General features: G+C 48.7%; 1 protein-coding gene across 8 annotated transcripts in view; it reads left to right on the forward strand.

Moving 5' to 3' along the window:
- The first annotated feature begins 5,286 nt into the window (after nt 1-5,286).
- The window catches only part of LOC146784525 (factor in the germline alpha-like), a 270,799-nt gene continuing 248,786 nt past the window's right edge, over nt 5,287-27,299 (forward strand). For 6 of the 8 annotated variants that reach the window (XR_014970444.1, XM_085633430.1, XM_085633429.1 and 3 more), the window contains exon 1: nt 5,587-5,722. The gene's annotated coding sequence lies outside the window, so the exon portion shown is untranslated. Of the gene's footprint in view, nt 5,407-5,586; nt 5,723-5,933; nt 6,157-27,299 lie in introns of those variants that run through there. The other 2 variants (XM_085633427.1, XM_085633426.1) reach the window with 2 other exon arrangements.

Below are 27,299 nucleotides of genomic sequence, written 5' to 3' on the forward strand. Positions count from 1 at the left end.
CACGCGAATCACTGCAATTCTCGACCGAAGCATGCGGCTGCCTTTTCCCTCACAGGCACTTACTCCACTTCAGGTCCAAAGGGCAAGTTCGGGGTCTGCTCCGGTCCTTACTTACATGCAGCCACACACACTCACTGGTCCGAAGGGCAAGACTAGACTCTGCTCCTGTCCCTTCACACATGCACTGGTCCGAAGGACGGACACGGACACACACACACCCCCCCCTCCTCGCTGCCAGATAACTTTTATTGAAACCCCCAAACTCGCTTGAAGCCGCACATCCTACACCTATGCCTGTACCAACCTCCCCCCCAAGCCTGGAGCAAAGGCCCCCCCCCCCCCAACTGAGAGGGGCGCCCGCACCGTGTTCTGCCACGGGTACCTCGGTATAACCGACGTAGCCAAACACTCCCTTTGCAGGAAAGCGCTACACCGAGCACCAATTTATTACGGCGACACTTTATTTGTTCGGAGACACTACATTGTTAAGTCGAAAGCTCTTTATCTGAGTAGCCCACCTTAACAACGACCACAATTGCAGGCACCTGGGGGCACTGTTCTGCACAGCATGATGGATGGCCGATCTTCCCGTAGGTCCGCCCCAGTTGATTGAGCATTAAATTCTTCTGCCCCTGCCCTTATCCCTGCCGATTACTGCTCACCGTAACTCCTGTGGTAAAGCCCTAATGTACCTGTGACTGATTTGAAGGTGTTATTATGGAACCTCCCCTAACTGCCGGTATAACTTTAAGTACCCCCAAGGACGGTGCAGTGTAAAGCCAGGTACCAGGCGTCATCCTTCCAATCCAACTTTTTTGCTGCTGTACTGTCCTTCGGCCAAATGTTTGCACACTCCGCCGCCTCTGTGTGCCGACGAGCGCGCCACCCAGTGTTGTGCCCACATTGCCCAACTGGCCTCTACTCCCCCCTGTGTAAATTACTCTTGCCATTGTAATAAATGGAGCCAACCCATGATTTCTCGTTGTTGCGCCCTATAGTGCCTGGTGCTGCAATCCCCCCCCCCCCCCCCCCCCGGATGTTGAGCCACACCAAGATTAAAATGTAATTCCTCGCTCCAAAGTCAACAGCTCTGAGCCTAGGAACCCCTCGCTTCCCCCCTCATACCCCGCCATTTACTGCTGTTGTCTTACTCAAAACCTTTCGCTCTTGCGTACAATCACTGTTGGAAGGTGGGTTATTGGTAGGGGCAAATGTAGGTCTGACACTGGCAATAAGGCCACTAACACATAATAGGACCCAGCATAGGTCTTAGAAAATTATTCCCATGCTCAACCCTTGGCAACGTGGCTGCGAGCAGACAGGCTTAACTTCAAAGACAGGTATGTAAAGCATTCAAAAACACAATTTCAGTAAATAATTAAGACACAACACAAAATAAAAATCCAACACCAATTTATAAAAATATGTAATATTTTTATCTTTTAAATGACACCAAAACGAAAAAAATCCACTGTAGGGAACCAGAGTTATGAATTTTTAAAGATTAGTCACTTTCTAGTGCTTAGAAACAAACAGTGCCCCTTTTAGTCATTTTGTTTTCTCTGACAGGGACACACCTTTAGAAACGGTTCTGGAGAATGTCTCACCACTGTGTAGTGTAGCCTTCTATAGCAGGCTAGGTCCAGTTAGAACTCCTTCCTGAAGTTCTGTTTGCGGGTCCCAAAGTATCCAACACGCAGTCCAAGGTTCTGGAATCTCCAAGAGGGTCCTTGAAAGTGTGAAACTTCAATTCCGCAATCCACTTGAACAAAACCCTTTCAAATCCACCGGTTCTCCAGGCTGGGGATTCTTTGTGGGGATGTCCAGGTGAGCTCTGTTAACCTGTAGCTTGCAGGGAGTCTACTTCTTAGTCCTTTTGTAGCAAGGTAATCCACAGGGCTGCAGTTTTCAGATGGCGCAGTTTTCAGAGGTCAGGCCTTAGAAGTCTTTGCACAGCAGAACTTCGCAGCAGGGCACGTCTTGCTTCAAGTAAGTTTCAAGCAGCAGATCTGGAGGGCTCTGCCCCTCTCAGATACTTATTCAAAATTCTCTGGGTCAAGCCACAGGTCACTTCTGACCAATGAAAGCAGGGTAACTCCTCATAGTTATGACCACATCCGGCAGAGTGTGGCATTATGTTGTCCCAGAGTGCATCTTTCTTCCAAATCCATAATGGCTGATTCTCCAGCAAAGAGGTAAGAGCTGGCTAAACACACCCTCTGGGATGGCTTATTTCCATGGACTCTCCCCCTACCATCTGCACATACCTTCCTTAAGCCTAGCCCTGACTCTGGGTCAAGAGTTTCAAAGTGAAACTGAAACCCAGGCCTCCCCTCTGCCTTTGAAGAGCATAGTTTACGACTCCACCTCCTGGCCTGGCATACCTATAGACCAGCACACTGCCATCCCAGCAGAGTGGTTCTTTATCACCTCTTCAAAGCAGCCTGGCTAATCCACTTAACTCTGACCAATCAGGGCAGACCACTGGAAGGCTGAATTTGGACTACAAACAAGAAGGTCTTATAACTTCTTGTATGTACACTTTAGGAGAAATTCAACAATATAATATTGTTGGATTTACTACTATCATTCTGGGAAGTCTTTGAATGGTCCGGCTAGTCCTCTCCTATCAATATTTATTCATCTTTAACTTCCTACCATGTTAACCTATGGGCCATGGGGTTTGCAATGGGGAACATGACTTGGGTCAGTTTTCTAGCACCAGGGCTTATAAAAACATATTTTATAAGTATTTCCCTAATCTCTACAGGACCCCCACCCCCTGTGCAACTAAGGGAGACTTTAGGGGTTCTGAATCTGCAGAAATATTGCAGATCTTTCTTAACCAGGTTTTCTAGCATCAAAGTCGAATTTGAGCAGCTCTTTACTTTTTAAAAGCAGTCCTGGCAACCAGGGCTGGTTTTAAACTGACCACAGGCTTCAGCAGAGCACACATGCAAGTGCAGAAAAGCTGCTGGCCTCTAAACTGCCATGCCCCAGGATACTGGGGACCTCTAGGTAGTTTCAATCCCCTGCCATATTATATAAATCTAATATGTTCCTTTCAGCTTGGCACTGGCCCTGGGCCTGGTTAGGCAGAGCTCAGGGTCAGTCAGAGTCAGTTACCACCAGTTCCAGTCAGCAAAAAGTTAGGGGGGGCCCAGGGCACAGGATGACTTTGCAACAATCACTAAATACACAACTCCTAAACTGGGGCTCCTGAACCAGCCCCCCCTCCACGCTCCCACTCGTGTGCCTTTGTCTACCCTTCAACCCGACTCCACATTGAAACCTCCTTCCTCATCCTCTGTGCGTGACCCCAGGCCTAATACCTGGTTTGTGGTAGTCCGAGAAAAGTAAATCATCTGCGCAGGATCAAAGGATGTTGAGCCACTCCCAAGTCATCAGCTCTGTGCATAGGCCACATCGCTTCCCCCATGGTCCCCACTATAACCTACGGTTGTCTAGCCGGCCCCACTGACTAACTCGCACCTCCTGTAATCCTGTCCGCCCTCCGAGCCTAGCCTGCCACTCACGAATTGCAATTTTCTAACCACCATTGAGCCAGCCCCAGAGCCAAAACTTCAGCCCTCCCATCCTCACACATCATTAACCTACTCTCCCGCACATTGCTACACGCCTGCTGCCACATGAACTATCGAGCTGGGGGCAATGCAGTCCTCCATGCGCGCTGCTGCTAGGCCCGCAAGGTGGTACCTGGGCTAAACATTGGGTCTAGCCACACCCTATTGTTCATTGTAATTGTATACCACTCTTTACCCCCCCAAAACTCCGCCCCACATCCCTGCGTGCGTTAATACTGACAGCCCAGCCGCAAACCACTTGCAGGCTCAGGCAGCAGCATGTATCTCACCTACCCTGTTCCTGTTTAACGGTACTTAAATGCTGTTCCAGCAACCAACCCCACCCCGCCCCTCACCTCACACCATCCGCTCAGTGGAACTGCATCTACTCTCTGCCCAACTGTCCCAGCGCCCCCGCCTCGTTCCATGCCCTGCTACTTTGGAAGGGGACCGTCTACTCTGAGCCACCCGCGAAAACAACCCTAGGCCCTCCCAGCAATAACACCCCTTCATCCCTCCCCAGACAGAGCTTCACCCCCCGCCCATGTCTCCCGAGCGCCCGTAGGCACCGCGGTTGACAAGGAACTGCAACCAATCTCACTGGCCCCAGAAGGATGAAAGGCAGAGGGCATGAAGACTGGGCCTCGAACCGCTACACAAGGACACCAGCCGCTCCCTGAATTCTCTCCCTATGCGTGCGGGTTGGAGCCAAGCGAGCAATCACCTCGAGGGCAGCGGACCAACAACCCTCCCTTGTGCCTGTGCAAGGCGACAAGCCCCCCCCCCCCATCCGCTGGCACTGTGATCTGCGCTGCCCTCCCTCCCTGTGTGCCGTGCCCCCAGTACCACCGGCTCCATCAGCACACCTCACCGGCTGCCCCACACATCTCACCCACCCTCTCCCCCTGGGCAACGGCATCTCCTCCCTCCCAAGGCCCACTGCTCCCCGAACCTGTATCTGCAGGAATACTGATCTCACACCTATATGTGCAGTAATAGTAATATCACACCTAGATCTACAGTGATAGTGATCTCACACCTGCAGCTGCAATCATAGTAACAATACATGGGTATATGTAATATCCACTCAAGAGTCCTTAGTCCAAAATGCGTGGGTATTAACATTTTTAATGCATTAGATTAATGTGATAAAAAATACATTAATAAAAGCCAATACCATCTACAATACAAAACTCACACTAGTATAACTGCAATACAATAGATTTTAAAATTACAACAATGTGAGCTATTGCCATTTTGCATTACACCATTTGATTAATGCTTCACGAAGGGGAAAAAAACCAATAACATTTACAAAGCCAATAGCTCAAAACAATGTCATTGCGAGACCTATTGCATTGTAAATGCTTGTTTTAAACAAGTCACAAGGTTTCGTGATTTAAAGGGCCCGAACCTACCTCACACTATGTGGAATTACATGCACTAATGTACTCCGCTACTTTGAACTCGATCTCGCAAATGACAAAAAGCCATGGTTCGTTTGTTTTCAAGTAAATCATCCACAATCTAATCATATTTTCAATTGTTATAGTTTGAGGTTTCGTCCAAAATAAATATAGATAGTTACCGACTTTATATGTACTTTAAAACAAAAGCCTTCAAGCGGAATGGCTAAAAAGATTTAATAAGTAAAGTGTCCAAAGTAAATTCAAGACCAGCGCTCCACCTCTCCTTCCGGGAGACCCACCGCTCTCAAGTAGCGTTCAAAATCAATTGATGTCTTCAGTTTCCTTCAACGGCCTCAAGCGAACCCGACCGTTTGTTGCGAAACCTCAGCATACCGCACCATTTTGGACTGCAGGTACGTTTAATGCGAATGCCTGACTGTCCTAAGTGCTGTAATTTCGGACCAACTCAAGTGGAACGTACTATAACCATTATACTCACCCCCTCTGCTGCGGATACCCACCTGCTTCCATGGTGCCCCGCCCATTCCAAGTCTTTACCCGCCTCCACTCCGCGCTAAGTTTCCCAAACTATTCAAAACTATTAAGGCCACAGTCAGCACCCACTTGCCTTAAGCGTGACATCACTTCCGTTGTGTGTGGCGGCGTTGCGCGGAGGCTGGAGGAAGTAACCATTTGAACTCGAAGCACAGAGGAGTCGTGAAAGTTTAGGTATGGTCCCAGTGTCGAACTGTGATGTCTTGCCCGTGCTGTGACAGGCTAGTGACTATTCACAGGCTCATGAATCCCCGTGCATTGGGAACCAGCTGAAACAAGGGTCACGAGGGAAAACCCGATATCCAGGATTACGATATCGAGACGGATGGTTCTACCTAGGGGAGGGACGGTGATGCATGGGGTGGGTGTCGGAGGAAGAGAGCTGTCCGTTTGTTGCCAACGGTAGAGGGGCTTTTGTGTGCGTTTGGAGATGCATATGTGAAAGCGTGTGAAACTTGTACGTCGGTGTTGGGGGACTAGTTCGGATCTTGAAAGGCGACTCACCGAATACTTTTAAAATATGACAGGGCAATTTTACACAACTGATCGCCAGAGTTGTTTTACGTAGAGCCACGTCTGTATGGCGACACATTTCTACGATATCTATGGCAAGTATTCTCAACAAAGTGAAATTTTCAACTACATGTTACTGCAGTGTATCTGAGTCAATGTAAAATGTAATATTTCTTTATTTAAACTTTCACTCCTGTCGTTGCTGGGGAAAAATGGCTGCACGAGAACTCAAAAATTGAGCATGGAGTGCGGAGACTAAAAGCAGTAAATGACGGCTTGTAGTCTTGGCTCGCATAAGTATTAATTGTACAGCCCCCTCGCCCCAACCCCTAACAACATTAAACATGGAAGAATGGGATTAAAAAGCTGGTCAAGTTTAGGTTACTGGCCATTGACAGGCAGCACTTGAAGACGACTTAAGGGGAATAATGCACCTGGTTTACAATACATCTACTTGTATCCAGCAGGTCTAAGGAATATGATACTTGTAAAATAGCTCATGTTGGATACATTTTCTGCAGGGAACTGTGTGTTTAATTAGGTCGCGGTTTTAAATTGCCACATAACCCAACAGGGTTATTGTGCCTGCTGCAAGAGTTAGTGTGTAACCTACAGGTCACAAATGTATAGTGTAATAACATACAGCAGAATCTCCCTTCCGTTATTAATATATATTTTTTTTTAATTAATCGAACTCCTATTTAGCTTGCTGATCGCATGTTCCAGGGCTGGAAAGCGGTTCTGTATGTTGTGATGCTGTGCCACACTACTACAGGAAACCTACAAGTTCTGACTTTGAATCCTGAGGTTTCAACTGGATCTTTGTTTCTTAAGCTCAATAAACATGCCATTGGTTTTGTTTTAAAGTGTCTGTTGCGATAGTCTCCAGAATTCGTTTTTTCATTATTGATGTAATTATATGTACATACCTTTTAATATTTTGCCCAGGGCTTTAGGTGGAATGAAAAAACTGTGTGTGTGGAGGGAAGGGTACGTTTCTCCAGGGGGTGTGGCTGATATAATAAAAGGGCGTGTCTTAAAAACTGGTACGCTAAAAATCTGTGCTTAGCTTAGTGACTGGCCCAACTGTATTTTGCTGTTTGTCATTGTACCCAGATACATAATTCAACAATTAATACACCTACTACAAACAACAACTCTTGACTTTGTCAATGGTTGTTGGTTGCCTAAGATTAATAAGCAAAAACTAGATTCGTTTTATAGAACAATGAAAGGGCTTCAGTTTTGAAATGAGACTGAAAGAACTATAATGAGTCTCCTTGAAGTCACTTCGTAGGCAGTGAAGGGTGGTATTGCTTCTGAGCTAAGATTTCTTTTTCACACTGCAGGTAATGGTAAAAATTAAGACCCCGATGGGGACCCCTCTCAGTACCTGCTTTTTAGAAATACTGTGCTGAGCACAGTTCGGGCAAATAAACAAAGACAGCCCAGCTCCAACACAGCAGAAAGAACCACTGAGCCAAATCCGGCCCCAAACACAGGAAAGAAAGGAGACAGACAAAACGAGTTGAGGTACTCAAGCTCGTGAGCAGACATTACTGCTACCAGAAAAATAAATACCTGCAAGGCCAGAAGGCGTAACCCCCCAGACTATAGTGTCAAACTAGGGACACTGGAGAGCCTGCAAAACCAGATGGAAAGCCCAAGAGGGAATGGACAGAGAATGGACCACCCCTCAAAGAACCTGGCGATCAGACCCCAACAAACCATTGTAAGAAACTGGCTCTATATATACTGCACCAAAGTGAGGTACAGTGTGTGTAGAGTCCAAGGGTCTCCAGAGGTTTGGCAGAGGTTAAAGGTAGATAGAACCTTACTCTCTAAAGTGGTACCTTGGTCGAGCAGTAAGGCAGTATCGGACGACAGTGTTAAGCATTTGATGTACACACTCAGTCAGAAAATTAATTCACACACTCAAGGACTGAACTCTTGGCCAATTATTTTTGTATAAAAAATATACTGTTTATTTTTAGAACCAAGCAAGACTGGAACAGGTAAGCATTAAATACTTTTCAGTAATAAGTTACTGGATATAGAACTGTTTGAAAATGCAATAGGAATGGTACTTTGTATGATTTACAGGGGAGCAGTAGTATGCAACACTTAGAAAATACAGTACATTGAAATGAATAGGCTTTTTCAGTAAATTGCAGGTAAGTTACTATTTACTTTCCTTTTCTAACTCGGTGCTGGATACCTAGACTCAGCACTGGGACATTTCCTAGAAACAGGTAAGTAATTACGTTTTGGTTATTCGCATGATTTTTAAAGAATATTTTCAGTTTTCAAAACTCCATACTTACAAACCTTTTGGAGCAGTACATTAAAATGAATAGGCTTTTATAGAAAATTGCAGGTAAGTTACTTTTCACGTTAATTTTCTAACTCAATGCTGGATATTTAGATTCAGCACTTGGACATTACCCGGTGAGTAAACACGTTTTGGTTATTTGTGCGATTTTTAAGGAATATTTTTAGATTTCAAAACTCCACACTTAGAAACTTTTTAGAGAAAAAGTGTCAATGTTATCCTATGGAGGTAAAACAGGTTAACTGTTCTCAGGTAAGTAATAGATTGTGGGAGTTAAGGTTCTGAGGTTAGACTCGGAGGTCTCCCAGGGTCCGTTATGCACAGTTGTTGCACCCTCAGCGGCACTAGGGCGGCCGTGTGCAAAGTGTTGAGGCCCAATGTTATCCAATGGGGGGATAGGGGGCCTCCAGTTGGTGGCTGCTGCCAAGCAGGCCACTGGGTTGTGGGAGCAAAGCTCCTAGGGTTAAGCTCAGGGCAAGTTGGGGACCAAAGTAGCACCAAAGGTGCATCCTCGGCAGCAATAGGACGTCCGGGTGTAGTTTTGAGGTCGGGTGCCCTGTTTTCAATGGAGGACCTCCGGGACAAAGAAACACTGCAGGCTTGGGGACGAGGGTCTTCTGAGTGCGACCACCACTTCGAGGGGTAAGTTAGGATGTCCTGGGTTGGTTAGGCACCGTTGGTTTGGGCACACAAGGCCGTGGGGTGTCAGGTGCAGGGGTGCCTTTTTGAGGTCGGATTTTCTTACCTGCTCTGGTCGCGGTAGGGGGGGTCATCTGGATTGAGGCTGCAGGCGTATTCTGGAGGCTTGAGGCAGGTCAGGGGTTGCCGGATCTCTGGTCAGTATCGCCGCGGGGACCTCTTCGTGGTGTTTTTCCGCTCGGGTCGGGTTCGGCGCGTGCAGAGTGGGCTGGATTTGCGGTCTCTGGCTGGCACCAGAAGCTGCAGTTTAAACATGTCCGGTGTTCACGGGAGAAACAGTCTGGGAAGTGAAGGCAGGCAGGTCCTCCGGGGTTTGTGAGGTCGCTGGCAGCTGGACATGCCGGAATTTCGCTGAAGCAGGTTCGAGGGGAGACAGGCGTGTAGGGCTGGGGCCAAGTCAGTGGGCGTCGTCCTCTTGTTAGTTCTGCGCATCTCTTCGTACTTCTTCTTTTCTTCTTGTAGGTAGGCTGGATCTGAGGAAGGAAAGTTCAGGGTGGAGAGGTGTGGCTCACTGGTTAGAGGCGGCAGACCTGTAAGCAGAGGACGGCCCGGGACCAGGGTTCGATTCCCGACGCGGCAGGGTCGTGGCCCAGGGTCAGCGGGCTCGATAATTCTCGCCTCGGTGCCTACTCCAGTCAGGGACCACACTCGGCAACTCTGGGCATTAGCTTGCCTCATCTTCACAACGGCCCCCCCAGACCGCCGGGGATGCTTGGTCGCACCTTAGAGATACCCATTAGGGACCATCTCTCAGGGTGAGCCAGGACTGGTTCCCCAGCGGTCGAAGCGCGGAGATACTCCTCCGGGAGTCGATTCTAGCGCTATATAAACCCACAATTAAATTAAATTAATTAAATTAAATTATAGACTAAATTTAGGGGCGTTACAGGTAGGTGAAGGGCAGGGACCAATGGGTCCCTTCCCTGGGGTGGGTACACCCCCTATTCTGCCACTCTCCAGGGAGGGGGCAGGAGCCTGTCCCTGGTTGGCTGAGTCCCCCCATCCTCAAGATGGCGGGGACTCTAGGTTGTGCTTCACCTCGCCTCCCCCACCTGAGGGGTGGAGTTGGCAGAGGTGGGCACACCTCTTTTCCTCACTTGTTTTTCCCACCGGTTCTCCCACCCAAAGTGGGGGGTAGAACCAGTGGGGACCAGTTGCTGGATGCAGGAAATGGTCTGGAGAGGCTCACAAAGGCGGCATGCCTTTGAAGCTTCCCCTTCGTGAACCCTGCCCATCCTGGGGGAGGAGGCTTGGCACCTCGTCCCAGGATGTGCATTGTTTCAGGCCCCCTGAGAGCAGCAAGCTCTCGACCCAGGGGTCCAGAAACATGTCTGGTGGTGGCAGCCTAAGCAGCCACTCCGCCAGGTCACTAGTAGTTCGTCGAATGTGGGGGGGCATCTCTAAGATGCCCTCTGTTGTGCATTGTACAATAAATCCCACACTGGCATCAGTGTGAGGTTAATGTGCTGAGAAGTTTGATACCAAACTTCCCAGTCTTCAGTGTAGCCATTATGGTGTTGTGGAGTTCGTAATGACAACCTCCCAGCACCATATACTCTTAATGGAAGCACTGCACTTACAGTGCCCAGGAATGGACTTGGGCACTGTAGGGGTACAGGGCTCATGCACCTGTACCCTCACCACTGGCATAAGGCACCCAGCTAGAAAGGTGACTGATGTATGCCAGGGCAGTGGTTTGTGGGCAGGACCTCTAAGGGTGGCACAACAAGTGCTGCAGCCCTTAGAAGCCTTCTCTGGTCACTGTGACCTGGGTACCTGTGGTACCATGTACCAGGGGCTGACATGTGGCCAGAGATGCCAATTGTGTTTATTTTGGGGAAAGAACACAGGCCCTGGGAACCTGAATGGCAGGGACCCAGGGGGCACCAACAAAAAGTGCATCATTCGCCAGGCAAAAAGTGTGGGGGGGGGGGTTACTGCAACAGAAACCCACTTCCCTACAACCATCTGACCACATCAAGGGGATTGTAAAGCCTCAAAAGGCCATCCTGGAGGACCAGTAGCACCTAAGGCAGAGAAACAGAAAACGAAACCACATGTGTATGATCACACCAAGCCCAAAATGACAGCCAAGAACCAAGCATAAGAAGACCAGGCAGACCCTCCACCATGCACCAGCACAGAAGAGATGACCAAAGCAGAGAGAACATGAAGCCACCCTGCGTAATCAGCAAGACTCCAACATGGAAAACGCCAGAGAATGCACCAGGAGACTATGAAACCACAGACAGGTGTAACCAATGGAACTGTCACCCCAGTCCCACCGACCTCCCCAACAACCGAGGAAACAAATTGAATAGGCCATGCCAGAGTAACCAGAACTGGAGGCTGCCCGTCGAGTATTAACCAGAGTCCCCTGGAGCTAGGCAAACAGAGGGAACCGAACAATAGGCCCACAGGCCAAGGAATCAGCAGGGCATCCACCCCCAAACTGACACACCTTTTCCCCTAGAAACAAAATCCAGGAACAGCGCAATTATGGCACCAGAACAGCCATCAGGGTAACCAAAACCCAGGCCACCACAGTAAATTAGCTCACCGACCAAACTGGAGGAACTAAAAAGGCAGTGACCCCACAGCAAACCCCAGAAATCGGCAGAGAAACGGACAAAAGGGGATGTGGAGGAAAAAAAAATCGCATCTACGAAGACCCCAGGAGACCGCAGGGGAATTAGTAGCTGGAAGGATAGCAGTTGAATGGAATAAAAGCCACCTAGGAGATGAGCCGCCACAGAACCAACACAGGCAGAAACACCCCGAGACAGTCCGTATACTCAAACATGCCTCCCTCGACCCCAACCATTAGAACCGGGATGACCCTTCTTGGGATGGGAGCAGGGAGGCACTGGTAAGGTAACATGAGGAAGGAAGACTAAGTTGATGAGAAGGCAGCTCCAAACGACCACCACACCCACTAGAACGAGAGGCAAGCACCCATACAAAAAGGGACACTGCAATGCACAATCCACAGGTCATGCGCCCTTGCCCGCCACAGACAACCCAAGCCAGGAGCTCTGCTGGGGGACCCACATCGGGGAGGATAACCCGCAGCCAACCCCACCTGCGAAGAAACTGCCCCTACAGAATGAATAATAATGGGGAACAGCACGTGGGAAAGCCCTGGGCAGCCAAGCGCAGAAAAAGCGCTGAGAGAGGACCATAAGGACCAGATATGCAGCCAGTCCAGGCCAGACAGCCGGGTAAACCAAACAACCATTCACTGAACAGCCAGGCATCACCAACGCCAAATTAAACAAGCATTTGCAATGCAATAGGTCTCACATTAATGCGAGTTTAAGCTATTGGCATTGTAAATGACAATGCCTTTTATTTCCGTTTTAAAACCCAAAACATAAGGCAGTGTCATTTACAATGCCAATTGCTCAAACTTGCGTAAATGTGAGACCGATTGCGTTGCAAATGCTTTTTTTCTTATGCAACTAACAACTTGTAACCATTGACAAAACCAACAGTCCTGGCTTGTTGTAGGTATAATGTTACTAGTTATATATCTGGATACAATGACAGAAACAGCAAAATACCAGTCGGGTGCTACATCGCGCAAGGCATAGCTTACGTGTTTTAAAGCCACGTCCTCGATTAAATCGGCCACGCCCCTTTGAGAGACTCCCCCCCCCCCCCCTAGTATTTTTTCATCCCACCTAAAACACTGCACAACCATCCCCAATCTCGCATCTCTCTTGGGTCCCTCACAGTCACAGCCCTGTCAACTGCCACCTATCAGACCTATCTTCAGTCCTTGCACAGCCTACTATTCACCACCCCACGCCCCTCTTTTCAGCCCCTAACACAGTTTCCTGCGACTCGACCCAAGCCTCGGGGCTCTTCGTGAGTCACTCACACCTGTACCCTCATTCACAGCCATCCTTTTGCCGCACTCCCCCAGTGGCTCTGAAACGACACGCTGTACACCAGGAGCAAACAGAAAACAGAAGGGCATATGGAGGTCTACACACAACAAGACGGAACACAGCCAGACATGGTATGGTGAGAGGTATAGCACACAACCCACCAGACACCATCTAGGTACAAGGAAGCCACCCACTGGATTAATTGTCAGGGACGGATTTGCCATGAGCAAGGAGCACAAAATGGCAGAGTTACAGTCAGAGCACTGCCCTGACATCCCCAGGGATTTCCATAGTCCAAGGAAACCCCTGGAGCCTGGACTCCAAAGTTATCCATCCATTGTGTCCCTCCACCAGGCACCCAACAGCCCGGGGGCTGCAGAAAATTCAGTCTAAGCCTGCTGCACTGCAATCAGGAATAGGGAGGCCCCACTATGCTGTTGGAGAGCCTCCAAGAGAAAGCGGACAATCAACACAACGTATTGGCAACACAGCTAGTCCAACCCGGACCGGAGGAAGGAACAGCAGGCCTCCAGCTGGGTGAACTCAGCCCTTGGCTAACGGGCCACACCCACCCCAGCAGGAGGAGGGTACCACAGACCTCCGCTCAGGGGAAACAGCACCATAGAAAAGGAAAAAACTGCCACCCAACAGGGACATCTTAAGGATTTTGAGGGCCCTGGGCCAAAAGTATTTTGGAGGCCCATTCTCAGAACAGCTTTGAATTCATGATCCAGTTTTGGCTCTTTCATGCCCTCTTTGGCTAGGTCAGTGACAGTGCATTGGCACACTCATCCACATTCTAAACATGTTCACATCTAATAATCAGGGATAGTGATGTGTGTTTTCAATATTGTAACACAGCAGCAGCTCACTAATATTACTGCATATAATCTCTGTGACACCCTCCAATTTCTCATATGCGAAGTCCTGTTTTGATCTAAAAGAAACGTTTTTTTTTATGGATGCTGCATGAAACGCAAACAACATTTCTTAGCAAAATGTCTGCAATACTCTCACACATCACCCACATTAAAAATAAATTAATTAAAGGAAATCTGTATTTATAACATTCTATTTAAGAATTATTCAAGGTAATTAGGACAAGACTGCAGAACAGAGGTCGCTCTATCAGGGGGCTCCTAAGGACTGGGGCCCTGGGTCAAAGACCACTTTGCCCATGCCTTAAAACATCTCTGCCGCCCAGTGTGAAAACACCACTCCCAGAAAACTGACTGCATGAATAAGTGCTGTCTCCTGACCAGGACCAACCTCTTGTTGCCCACAGGCACACCGTGCCCACATCGCAAGCAGAGCACAGCTTCAACGTGTTCACACACGCCCTGGAGGCCTCTTCTGGATGACACGAGTCAAATACTCCGAGACCTCGCCGTCAGGTGAAATGCAGCCCGGCAGAAATCCACCATTTACGATTCTCACCCCCCCCCCCCCCCCCCTACTTGCCAGTGAACTCCAGGTCATGCAAAATGCTGCCAAACAAGAGGAGCTGGTAAAATCAAAAGCAAACTCAACAAACTAACCCTTGCTGGAGTGAGCACGCCACACATCCTTCAGTTTATACATACCCAAAAGAACAGGAGGCGTGGTGGAGGTGGGAATTTTTTATTTGGAAGGGGGGGTTGTCTATGAGGCACAGGGGCCTCATTGCAAAATGGAGATAAGCGAGAGGGACAAGGAGGTAATGTACTTGCTGCAGAGATCTTTTTTGAAATCTTAAGCAGTATAGAGGGGTTATATGCCTGCTGCAAAGCACATTGTGTATCACAAATTTGTATTTTATATAGCTAGGTAAGTGGGTTACTACTTTGGACACACAGATACTTTTGTTACTTTCATACATTGTAACCTTCCTTATAGATCACAGAAAACCATGAACCTACATCAAGGAGCTGCATGCGAACTGCAAGTCATGGGTTTAGAAGCATAATGTTTTAGCACTCCAATATTCTACGGTTGCTAAAATGGTTCCTTTCGATAGTAATAAAGTCTTACTAGAACAGACCACCACAACTGCTAAATAACGCTATACATCCTGATTATTTTTTGGTTTCTCCCGTCCATGTCTTAATATCGTATAATTCCCTTCAGCAAGGATGATTTGTGATTCCTACATTTTGTAACCCTTGTTGTTTTATGTAACTGTTACTGTACATTAATTTACACATGTGTATGATGTACTGTTGCTGTAGCATGTGTCTGTAGTATGTAGGGCACTCACTCCGTATATTGGGAAGACAGGTGCTAAAAAAAAGTAAGAACTATTTAAATCGTTATTTGTGTATTACTTGCAGTGCGCACACAACTCTTTTTATATACAGGGGTTGAACAAAGTCGAAAACCCGCCTTCAAGTCCTAGTTTCTCCTAAGTATTTTGGAAGTAATGACATGCTGTGTGCCTTTGTTTGCTTCCATTACATTGACATCTAGGTGTTAGGCTCCAGATAACTCCCAGCCAGGATAATAATGTTAACCAAAGGAGGTCTGATGGCCCTTTAAATCAGGCCTTTGTTTTGGCACCAGCTGGAAGTGAAAATAAGAACGTTGTTACACTGCCGGGAGGTTGCTACTCAAAACATAAAGCAGACGCCGTGCGACCACTGCTGAATTTGCTAGTGTCAGCAAATCGCCTTGAAGCAAATTCAGCATTTTTCTCAGAATCTGGCTCAATAATGGCTTCGGAATCCAGACGGACACCCCTCATTTCCTGCACTAAGACACTTCTTAAAACAACCACGTTCTTAAAACAATCCATTCATAACTTGTATCATTTAATAAAACACATGGTGGTTGAGTAATGGCATGACAAAGTACATTTAACTCCATCATGTCCCCTGCAATTCTACAAGCGTTGGCTCTACAGGTACTGTTCCATTAGTGACCCATTTGGTTGCTCTTGGAAGTGACCTATTTCAAAAAGACCCGATGTTCATGTCCATGGCCAAGTGTAGGTAATCTGCTTGGAGAGTCTTGCATTAAGGACACTCCAGCTTTTAGCCTCAATCTCCAGAGACCTATACAGTCTATGTATGTACATCTTTTTGCACTCCTCCTCAAAGTGCCATGGTTGCTGGCAGAGGGGAAAATCAAGCCCATGGGCACCTGTCCAACATCTCCCAAAACTTAGATTTGCTGCATTCACTGGTGACCCTGTGTGGAACAGTCCTAAGCCTAATCAGCTTGAGTAAAACTGTGCTTGTTTTGAGAGCTAAGTGCTGGATTATCAGCCAGAAAAAGATCTGGGGCCTCTAGGTTTTCAGTTGTAGAAATGTTCCTTACAATGTAGCAGGTACAATTTGTGCATTTAACAGTGTGTATTTGGTGTATGGGTTTAGGGGCCTCCATTGTCGGGCATTTGAAGAATAAACTCGGTCTGTTTTGACTTAAGTCACCAAGCATGGCATGAAGAGCATGGATTGTATCAGCTGCAAAATGGGCCTCATCGGCATAGTAATGGTTCCAGGTTGGATACCACCATGCAGCTCTTGTAATAACGGAGCACTGGCACATTGCAGTGCATTTGAGGCTAACCACACACACACCTTTTAATGTCTTCAAAATGATCCTGAGTGGCACGATTGAAATATTCGAGAAGGGATCAAGCAACCGGGGAAGGACTATTATCTTAGTGCATTTCCTCCGTTCGTAATATAGTAGGAGAGTCGCCCATTAATCCACCTGACACATCAACCTATAAATAGTGGACCATAATTGTCCTTAGTCATGGTATCCCACTCCCTGTGTGTGTTTATCCCCAAGTAGCCAACCAATGTAATGCACTTCTGTTGTGGAAATTCTAGATCTTTACAAGTCATCAAAGGCAGCAAAGAGAATTCTTCAACTTTTATTCCACTTGACTGAGAGGCCAGTAACCCCACCAAACTGTTTTATTACCCAAATTATCTAAGCAAGATTAAGATGTGGAGAATACCATCTTCATAGTGTTAACAAAAGTGTTTGCTTGCGGGCTACAATGCTTCTGTGTGACTGTTTTTCTCGTAATGTACATGCCCTGCAAAACCTTGATTGCACCCTTAAGTGCACAATTTCTCCATGCCTTCTTCCCTTCCTGGCCACTTGGTCAGAGTACAACAGGAACACCATCCACAGGAAGTCATTTCCTACTCCCATTTTTTGCAGCGTTTCAAACCCCACCAGTCCAAAGAATCAACTGTTGTCTCTGCATCTAAAAAGGTACAGTAGCGTGCATAAACCAAAGCAAAGATAGCGTGTATACCAGACTTCCTATTTTTCATGATCACTCCCATTTCTGTGGACTCTGCACGCTGGGACAGTGCTAACCTGGTGTGAGCGGCTCAATGGCTCTTTGGGCAGAAGGGAACTGTGGACACACGCAATAGAGGCTTTTAAGGGTCTTTATTTTTCTATGGAACGGACGCTTTTGCGTTTCTCAGGTGGTTAGTCCCATGAGACCCAGATTCTCAGGCAAAAGAAACAGAGGGTTCAAAGGTGAACAAAAAGTCAGAACACAAAACAAAGGGGGGCACGGCTGGGTCTTTTGTTTTCTCCTTCCAACTGCCCTCTTTTGGCTTCTCAGACTCCTGGTTTAGCACACTCAGAAAAAGGGAAAAACAATAGGTCGGGGTTAGTCTCGGGGCCCCTATGAGTTTTACTGAAGTGCCACCACCACCGGGTGTTTGTGCAGGATAACCAAAAGGGGTTGCAAAAAGGGGGGGGGGAGAAAAAGGGGGTTCTTCGTGCAGGTTCTTCCAATGTCACCCGTGCCCTGGTTCCCCGTGCCGCCCCACCAGAACGAACCCGTCAGTGGTACTCGCCTTGTGCCACGACCCAGGATCTGGGTCGCGGTGTCAGGACCCGGGGCGTTCTTTCCCTTCTCTGGGCCGCCGGGCTTTTCAACAGGGTTCGATTCTCCAGATGTTTCGATACCTCCGTTCCTCTTTCCTCCACGTCCTTCCTCCGCCTCTACCCGCTCTCCACTCTTCTCCGCCGTCTCCGTCTTCCTCTCCGTCCTCCTGCAGCTCTCGCCACCGCTGACCACGCCGTCTGGGTCCACGCCGCCTTCTTCGCCTTCCGCTCGTGACGTCAGGTGTGTTCCTCTGATCCTTCCCACTGCCAGTAGACCGCTGGGTTCTTCCAGACCTCGCAGGGTGTCCCAACCCGTTCCGCTCTACTTTCGGTCTGCCGGCCCGGCGTCTTCCTCACACCTGGGCATGTGCTTTGGCCCGTAAAATATGTAGAATTTAGCTACACTACTAATTGGCACATTTAACTTACCTATAAGCCCTTAGTATATAGTACAAAGTGTATTTAAGGCATATGCATTAAATATCACTATTGGACTGCAGCACATATTGTGCCACCACTGAAGTGAAAATAGATTACAAGACTGCAGACCTGCACCAGTAAGGAAAGGCAGGTTTAAACTAAAAATGTGACAAGCTTAAATCCTCCTTTTAAATATTAATACATCCTTCTTAAGAAGACCTTTAATGCTCATAAGGCAGGGTGAGTGATATATAAAACCGGGACATGTACAAGTTTAATGTTAAACATGTCCTCACAGTGAAAAGGATTAAATATGTATTTTTCACTGTAGCAGGGTTAGCTGTTCCACAGGAAAGCACTTAGATACATAATTAAAGTTGTCTCTGCTTAAGAAGCAGCTAAAATCATAATTCTTCTACTTTTTAGATATTTATGACCAATCCAATTAATTAGTAAAGTCAGATTTATATTAAATGTTTTGCAACAAATACTTTTAAAGTCCCCTTTTCTCTGCCTAAAGCTTCTAAAAACCATTTGCACGACCTTTCAACTACCATCCAATGGCACCTTAACGAGGTCTGAAGTGTCTCCCAGAGCTGAGACAAAGGCCTTGGGTTGGTGTTCTCTTACAGGATTACCATCTGGGCTGTGTCCTGGAACGTAACCACAAAGGATGCCTACCCTGTTGCAGGCAGATGTAGCTAACACCTTGGCCTGCCTGCACCTTTGTACATAAGGCCAGTCAGGCATCAGCCCCTGTGGGAGAGGGACTGCACTTGAGAACCGGTTTTGATTGACCACAAAGGAGGGGTTGCTAATTTACCTGGACACACCTCTAGTGTTGGCACAGGAGCTCTGCAAAAGGGAATACATGTTCTGCCATGTTGGACATAAGTAGAGAGGGCACCGTAGGTGTGTTTGCAGTAGGGCACACCAGAACTGCTAGATAAGTGGGTAGGGTTATCCCATGGAACCTTTCCTCTATTTTTGAGGGAACGGCCAGGTGTCGCCCCCAACCCACACAGGCTGGCACTGGACATTAAAGGGGCATCCCCACACCTCTTAACAAATACTGCTGGATCTTTGGAAGAAAGAAAAATTACTACTGTTAAGACTGCAGATGAGAACCCTAAGGTCTAGACCTGCTCTCATGTGTAACCAGGACAAAGAAGTTGACTCCAAGGGTCAGTTTGCTGTCCTCCTGTTACCTTACTGAGACACAAAATCTGCTAGGCCAGGAGAGACGCGGTGGGCCACCGGGGGAAAGTGTTTTAAAAAATATTTATTGTTTGCTCCTCATCTGTATGTACCCACATTTATTTTGTGTAGTCCGAAAAAAAAAACGAATATATTTGCATATTTACTTAACTTAGGCTGACCAGACTTTGAGCAGTAAAAACCGGGACATGCCAGACAAAGAAGTAGTACTGTGGGCTGACAATGATTAATGTACATATCTAGCCTGTCCCAGCCCATCCTACAATGCAGATTTGTCTAAAATGTACACATTTACAAGGGTTCATTCGCATAACATTAGCTATGGCAGGATCTTCACCCTTTTCCCCCTGCCCTACTTCCCGCTCGGTCTCCCCTCTGCTAGGAGCATGCAGTGGCCCTCCTCCTGTGCTGCCTGAAACAAACAGATAAATTATGCGAGTTACTTAAGACTTTAGAGTTCTCGGGCATACATTTAAATTCTGCTTTGTAGTATGAGTTGATGTTTGTCCCAAAAACCGGGACATGTATTTAAAAATTAGACTAAGCGCTGGGGCGCCTGGACAGTCCTCTAAAAACCAGGCCTGTCTGGGGAGATCTGGGACGTGGGGTCACCCTAATTTAACCGATAACGGTATGCATGCATTTGTAGGCCTCATGAGTTTTGTAACTCTTCACTCATTAACTGTTGAAACTGGTCCTCTCTGAAGGGTTCCCCAAACTTTTGCCTTCCTCTTTTTCTGGCCTTCTTTTTGTTGGCTTTAGGACTCTGGGCATTTTACCACTGCTGACCATTGCTAAAGTTTATGTGCTCTCCTTTCTGAGCATGGTATAATTTGTTAACATCTGTATGGCATATTTGATTTACTTGTATGTCCCTTGTACAGTGATATACCATATACAAAGGCCTGTAAATTAAATGCTACTAGTGGGCTTGCAGTACAGCTTGTGCCATCCACAGAAGTAGCCTTTCAAACCTGACTCCAGCCTGCCACTGCAGGTTCTGTGTGTGCAGTTTACTGCCACTTTGACTTGGCATTTTAAACTTCTTGCCACACTTGAAACTCCCCTTGTACTACCAATAAGTCGCCCCTAGGTAACCCTAAGGGGAGGGTGCTGTGTAAATGAAAGTTAAGACATGTACTGGTATGTTTTGCATGTCTGGTAGTGACAAACAGCCTATTTGGTTTTTCACTGCTGGGAGGCCTACTCCTCTCGCTCATATGCTAGCATTGGGAATTCTTTAATACAGGTTTAAGCAGCAATCTTTATCGGAGAAGAGTAGCTCTTTCATGTTTCATGTGTTTGGAATGGTAATGACTAATCCTCCTTACTAGTAAAGTTGGATTTAACATTATTTTAGAATGCCACTTTTAAAAAGTGTTCTACAAAACGAATATTTTCCTGGAGTAATTATTTCCACTTGATTTGCCTTTTTATGCTGGTCAAACAAGTGATCTGATGATCTCAACACAATATTCATGTGTAATATCAATGACGTAATGAACACAAATATATTTGAGAATGTAATCCCCAAAACATCATATCCATTATACATGATTGCAGTAAAAATAACATTTACAATACAGCAGTACATCAACAAACCAACACGAATGACGCCTTATGATCCTTGTATTCACATTCATTAGGTTTCAGGATCTAAGGAAGCACACGAATCCTCCTAACCATAAAGATCCAAGACACAGCAGTCCATACCACATAAATCATCACATTTCAACTAATATATTAATGACTAAAAGCACCATGTGGTGACATTAATGTTGTTGTAGAAGACAAGGTGTCCACATTTCACTCTCAAATGGCACATCAGGCCCACTAAACCATCCTCGGGACCCAGTGCTGCGAAGGAGTGAAGCCTATTAGTACTTGCTGACAAATCAGGTATACTTTTGTGTGAAGGGCTCCACAGACACCCTATGCATCAAAATGTTCCAGCATACGTAATTCAAGCAAACTTGGGAACTGTAATTTGTCACCAATGGGTTTTTTTCCCGTCCAAGCGCAACTGATCCCGTGACCTTTTAGGAAGTGGACATGTTGCTGGGCTTCTAACTCTGTGTTTTGCAGTCTGTCTCAAATACAAGTCTGGGCTGGGTGACAGCTACACTTTTAGTGTATTCCCTCTAGACAGCCACAACAAAGGAAGGATAGGTTTGTCTGAGCACCTATCTACATACATCTGCATTCTGATGGCCTTGCCTGTGCAGGATAGAAGGGAGGGGCTAACACTAAACTCGACTAGGCAGTGTCCTCTCCCCACACTAAGAACTTATTATCCTCCACGGATAGCCTCGCAGACAGGGCTGGGTTGAAAGGGATATTTCTGCACTTCAGAGAGCTGCTTTAAAGCGCCCCCCACCAACCCCACAAAGGCACTTCTGGGTAGAAGTACTGGGTCTCTGACCACATCAAATCAGAGACTTCAGGGGGGGTGTGGCCGGGCCAAGCTGAACAATGCCCGCTGCGTGACAGGACTCTGCCGGCCGAGCTAAAAAAAATCCGACAGTTATCCGGATCATCTTAGCAATGTCGACCTAAAACGGGTGCGAGTGTCTGCGGCTTAACAGCGGGCATACAATCCTGCAATTTTGACATCAAGGAGCCGTAGATTGCCTGCCTGCCCGGCCTCGTGGACCTGCGGCCTGGAGGGTGCGTCCCTGTGGCTGCCTGTCGGCACGCCTGTAGTTGCAGCTCACTGGATGCCCCTGCCTTTCTCCCTGGGCGCAGCTGCGGAGTCGCGGGGGATGAGAGCTGCGGCAGTGGCTGGCTGCCCGGATCTGCACGGCTGGGAGCAGGAGGCGTGCAGCGGTGGACCGGGGCGGACTGCAGCTGTCTGGTGAGTTCTGCTGTGTGGATCAATCAATCAATCAGTGACACTTGTAAAGCGCGCTACATACCCGTAGGGTCTCAAGGCGCTGGGGGGGGGGAGGGGAGGGGGGGGGGGTGCCGCTACTGCTCGAACAGCCAGGTCTTCAGCTTCTTCCTGAAGGAGAGGTGGTCTCGGGTCAGGCGCAGGTCGGTCGGGAGGGAGTTCCAGGTCTTGGCGGCCAGGTAGGAGAAGGACCTTCCTCCTGTAGTCGCTCTTCGGATGCGGGGGACGGCGGCGAGGGCGTGGTTGGCTGATCGGAGGTGGCGTTTGGGAGCGTGGAAGTTGACTCGGCTGTTGAGGTAGCTCGGGCCTTGGTCGTGTAGGGCTTTGTGTGCGTGGGTGAGGAGGCGGAAGGTGATTCTTTTGTTGACGGGGAGCCAGTGAAGGTCTCTCAGATGTCCGGAGATGTGGCTGGTTCGTGGGATGTCGAGGATGAGTCTGGCTGAGGCGTTCTGGATCCGCTGGAGTCTCTTCTGGAGCTTGGCGGTGGTACCGGCGTAGAGGGCGTTGCCGTAGTCCAGTCGGCTGGTGACGAGGGCCTGGGTGACGGTCTTCCTGGTCTCGGTGGGGATCCACCAGAAGATCTTCCGTAGCATGCGTAGGATGTTGAAGCACGCCGAGGAGACGTTGTTGACTTGCCTGGTCATGGAGAGGGAGGAGTCCAGGAGGAAGCCCAGGTTGCGTGCATGGTCTGTCGGTTTGGGTGCGGTGCCCAGGGCGGGAGGCCACCAGGAGTCGTCCCAGGCGGAGGGTGAGGAGCCCAGGATGAGGACCTCCGTCTTGGCCGAGTTCAGTTTCAGGCGGCTGGTCGTCATCCACTCGGCTACCTCTTTCATCCCTTCGTGCAGGTTGGATCTGGCGGCGGCGGGGTCGTTGGTCAGGGAGAGGATCAGTTGGGTGTCGTCGGCGTAGGAGATTATGCTGAGGTTGTGTTTGCGTACGATGGCCGCGAGGGGGCTCATGTAGACGTTGAAGAGGGTGGGGCTCAGAGATGATCCTTGAGGGACGCCGCAGGTGACTTCGGAGGCCTCTGACTTGTACGGTGGTAGGCGGACTCTCTGTGTTCTTCCGTCGAGGAAGGAGATGATCCAGTCCAGCGCCTTGTCCTGGATTCCGATGTTGCTGAGGCGCCGTACTAGGGTGCGGTGGCAGACCGTGTCGAATGCCGCAGAGAGGTCTAGGAGGATGAGGGCCGCTGTTTCTCCATTGTCCATCAGGGCTCGGATGTCATCGGTGGCGGCGATGAGGGCGGTCTCGGTGCTGTGATTGGCTCGGAAGCTGGACTGTGAGGGGTCGAGGGATCCGTTTGTCTCGAGGAAGGCGGCCATCTGCTTGTTGACGGTCTTCTCGATGACTTTGGCTGGAAACGGGAGGAGCGAGATGGGGCGGTAATTCTTGAGGTCGGTGGGGTCCGCTGTAGGTTTCTTTAGTAGGGCGCTGAGTTCGGCGTGCTTCCAGCTCTCAGGGAAGATGGTGGTGTCGAAGGAAGTGTTGATGATGTCTCGCAGGTGGGGTGCGATGACAGCGTCGGCCTTGTTGAAGACGTGGTGAGGGCAGGGGTTGGTCGGTGATCCGGAGTGGATGGAGTTCATCGTGCGGATGGTGTCTTCGGTGCTGATCGGGGTCCAGGCGTGGAGGGTGGTGGTGGGGGGTGGTTGTTCGGTCATGGTGTGCGTTGGTTGGTTGTTGAAGCTGTTATGTATGTCCGCGATCTTGTTGTGGAAGTATGAAGCGAGGGAGTTGCAGAGGTCTTGCGATGGGGTGATGTCGTTGTTTCCTGCGCTGGGGTTGGAAAGCTCTTTCACGATGTTGAAGAGTTCCTTGCAGTTGTGTGCGTTGTTGTCCAACCGGTCTTTGAATGCTGTTTTCTTGGCGGCGCGGATAAGCTGGTGGTGTTTCCGGGTGGCAAGTTTGAAGGAGGTCCTGTTGTCTGGTGTCGGTTCCCTTCTCCAGACTTTCTCGAGGGCTCGGCAGTTCTTCTTGGAGCTCTTGAGTTCGTCGGTGAACCATGGGGCCTTCTTGCTGCCGGGTCTGCTAGGCGGGGTCCTCAGTGGGGCGAGTTCGTCCGCGCAGTTGCTGATCCACTTCGTGAGGTTGTCGGCGGCTTGGCTGGGGTTCGCTGAGCTGGCAGGAGGGTGCTGGTTCAGGGAGGTGGCGAGCTGGTCTGCTGTGATCTTGTTCCAGCTTCTGCGGGCTGCCTGTTGCTGGTGTTGGTGGGTCGTCGTTCTCTTGAAGGTGAAGTGGACGCAGCTGTGGTCCGTCCATTGAAGCTCTGTGGCGTGGCTGAAGTCGATGTCTGTGCTGGATGAGAAGACTGCGTCGAGTGTGTGTCCGGCGAGGTGGGTGGGGGTGGACACCAGTTGCTTGAGTCCCAGGTTGGCGAGGTTGTCGAGCAGGGTGCTGGTGTTGCGGTCGTTGTTGTTCTCCAGATGGAAGTTGAGGTCTCCCAGGAGGATGTAGTCGGCGGAGGGGAGGGCATGCGGGCTGACGAAGTCGGCGATGTCCTCACTGAATTGTGTGCGTGGTCCAGGGGGTCGGTAGATCAGGGTGCCTCTGAGGGTGGTGTTCGGGTTGGTGTGGATCTGGAAATGCAGGTGTTCGGCGCTGGTCAGGGTGTTGTCGGTGCTGGTCGTGAGACGGATGGTGTTCCTGTGGATGATGGCGATGCCTCCTCCCATCTGGTTGGCGTTTCGGTCCCTCCGGACGACCTTGTAGCCCTCTGGGATAGCGATGGCGATGTCGGGAGCTGAAGAGGCGTTCATCCAGGTCTCCGTGAGGAAGGCGACGTCAGGGGCTGTGGCGTCTAGAAGGTTCCAGAGTTCGATGGCGTGTCTGTGGACGGAGCGGGTGTTGAGTTGGGTATTGGCTTGTCGTGACCGCTGCCGGCTGAGAGGCGGAGTGTATAGACTCGCGGGGCAGCTGTTGGATGTGCCGGTGGTTGCCTCCGGTGAGGAGCGGGCCCCTGCTGTATCCCGCTTCGCGGCCTACATCTTGCTGCCCGTGTTACCTTAGGGCCCAGAAGGGCTGACTTCGCGGTCCTGCTGGGGTCAGTAGAGGCTAATGGACATCGCGCAACACACCAGTTGACGCGGATTTCTGCAGGGCTGCAGCGGAATCCAGCAGAAGGCCAAAAGGTACATTGAGAGCTATATTCAAATTAAATTCTGCACACAGTAGAAGCTGGGAGGTGAGGTGCCATGCGCAAATTCACAAAGTACAGCCAGTAACACGCTACAAACAGTGGTGCAGGAAGAGGGTTGGCTGTGAACATTCCTTATTTACAACAGACCTCTAAAAGTTGTGAGACTTGTGCACCAGTCAGGTGATAGTTTTGCAGCCAGTTTCAAAGGACAGTGCATCGCCCTGCCTGGCCCCGTGAGTGAAGGGGGATAGGTGCTGGAACCCCTAAGGTGCGAGATTGCAAAAGCGTTACAGGCACTATTTGGAGAAACTGCACTGATAAACATGTGGTGCGTGTTAAACACAGCCAGCTTACGACCGAGACACGCTGTGTGGCTGGGTGCATTGGTGGGTTGCATAGCTTGCCAGGCAAATATGGAGGTTGTGCTGTGCCGGATCTGCGCAAAGAATAAGAGATCATGGTGAAATCGACATTAAGCAGCTGAAATTAACCTTTGAAAAAAGGTCGACAAGACTGCAGGAGGGTGGACCAGTGCCTTCCAATGTAGTGCCGGAAACACAAATGGACTCTGATCAGGAAGACAACATTAGGTCCATGTTGCGTCAAGTCAAGGTCAGTTTGCGAGCGATTTATGAGAAATTGGATTCCATGGCAGCAAGGATGGATCAAGCAACCCAAAAGGTGTACAAACAGGAGGCAAGAATCGACACACTAGAAACTAGAGTTTCAGACACAGACAACCGGCCAACCAAAACACATGAACAACTTCTCCGCATGGATCAGGTCCTCAACATCATTAAAGCGAAGAAAGAAGACCTTGAAGTGAGGTCGAGGAGAAACAATGTTCGCATCACAGGCATCCAGGAGTCAATGAACATGGAGAAGTATGTTGAAGCCATGCTGAAAAAACTATTCTGTAAAGATCTGTGAAATATTTCTGTTCGAGCACGTCCATCGAACACTGGGCCCAAGGCCGCCTCCTGGGTCTCAACCTTGCACAATCCTTGCTCGCCTTCTGAACTGTAGAGATAGACACCGTCCTAAAAATGGCCCGCGAGCAGGGATCCACTCCATACCATCGCCTTGGTTCTGGATTTCACTCATGCCGTTCAAGCGGAGCGCAAGGTGTTTGTCCTGGCCAAAAAACTGCTGCAAAAAAAGGGCACTAAATATGCATTGTTATACCCAGCCAAGCTCTGTGTACATACTGGAAGTAAGCCTTTAATATTCACAGATGTTGGAGCAGCGCTCAAGTTTGCAAAGCTGGCGGTACAGCAACATCACAGTCCTCGTGGAGAAGAGTCCTCGCCGAGCAGGCATTTAAGTGACCATGTTTGAAGAGTAATGTGTGGCCGTTTGACATGGCTGTTTTTGTAGCTGTCTAAATGATGACAGATTGTGGGTGCGTTCACAACATGGTGTTTACGGAAGGTGGACACCCGTCCTTGTATTGCTGGTAATTCATGTTTCCTTTCTAGAACTGTAAATGCGCTGTTTAAGCTTGCTCCCGTGTTACATATTGCAGACTATTACATGTAATTGTTAGGCTAGAATATGAGCTCGACCACCCTGTTTGTTTCCAACGGGGTTGTAGTTTCAAGTTTGTTTGATTTAGTTCTCAACTGAGAACAACACAATTTTTACATATAAAATTTACATTTAAATAGTAAAATTGTTATTCTAATACAAAGTTAAAAATGAGTTTAAAAAATTTGAACATGTTAATACACACATTCATTAGGCGGTTCCTTACAAAGAAGTATCAGGTTCTGAACCGAGTTAATTTTGCATTTTGTTCTTATTGG

This window comes from Triturus cristatus, chromosome 11 (assembly GCF_964204655.1).
Source record: "Triturus cristatus chromosome 11, aTriCri1.1, whole genome shotgun sequence".
In the NCBI taxonomy this organism is placed as follows: Eukaryota; Metazoa; Chordata; class Amphibia; order Caudata; family Salamandridae; genus Triturus; species Triturus cristatus.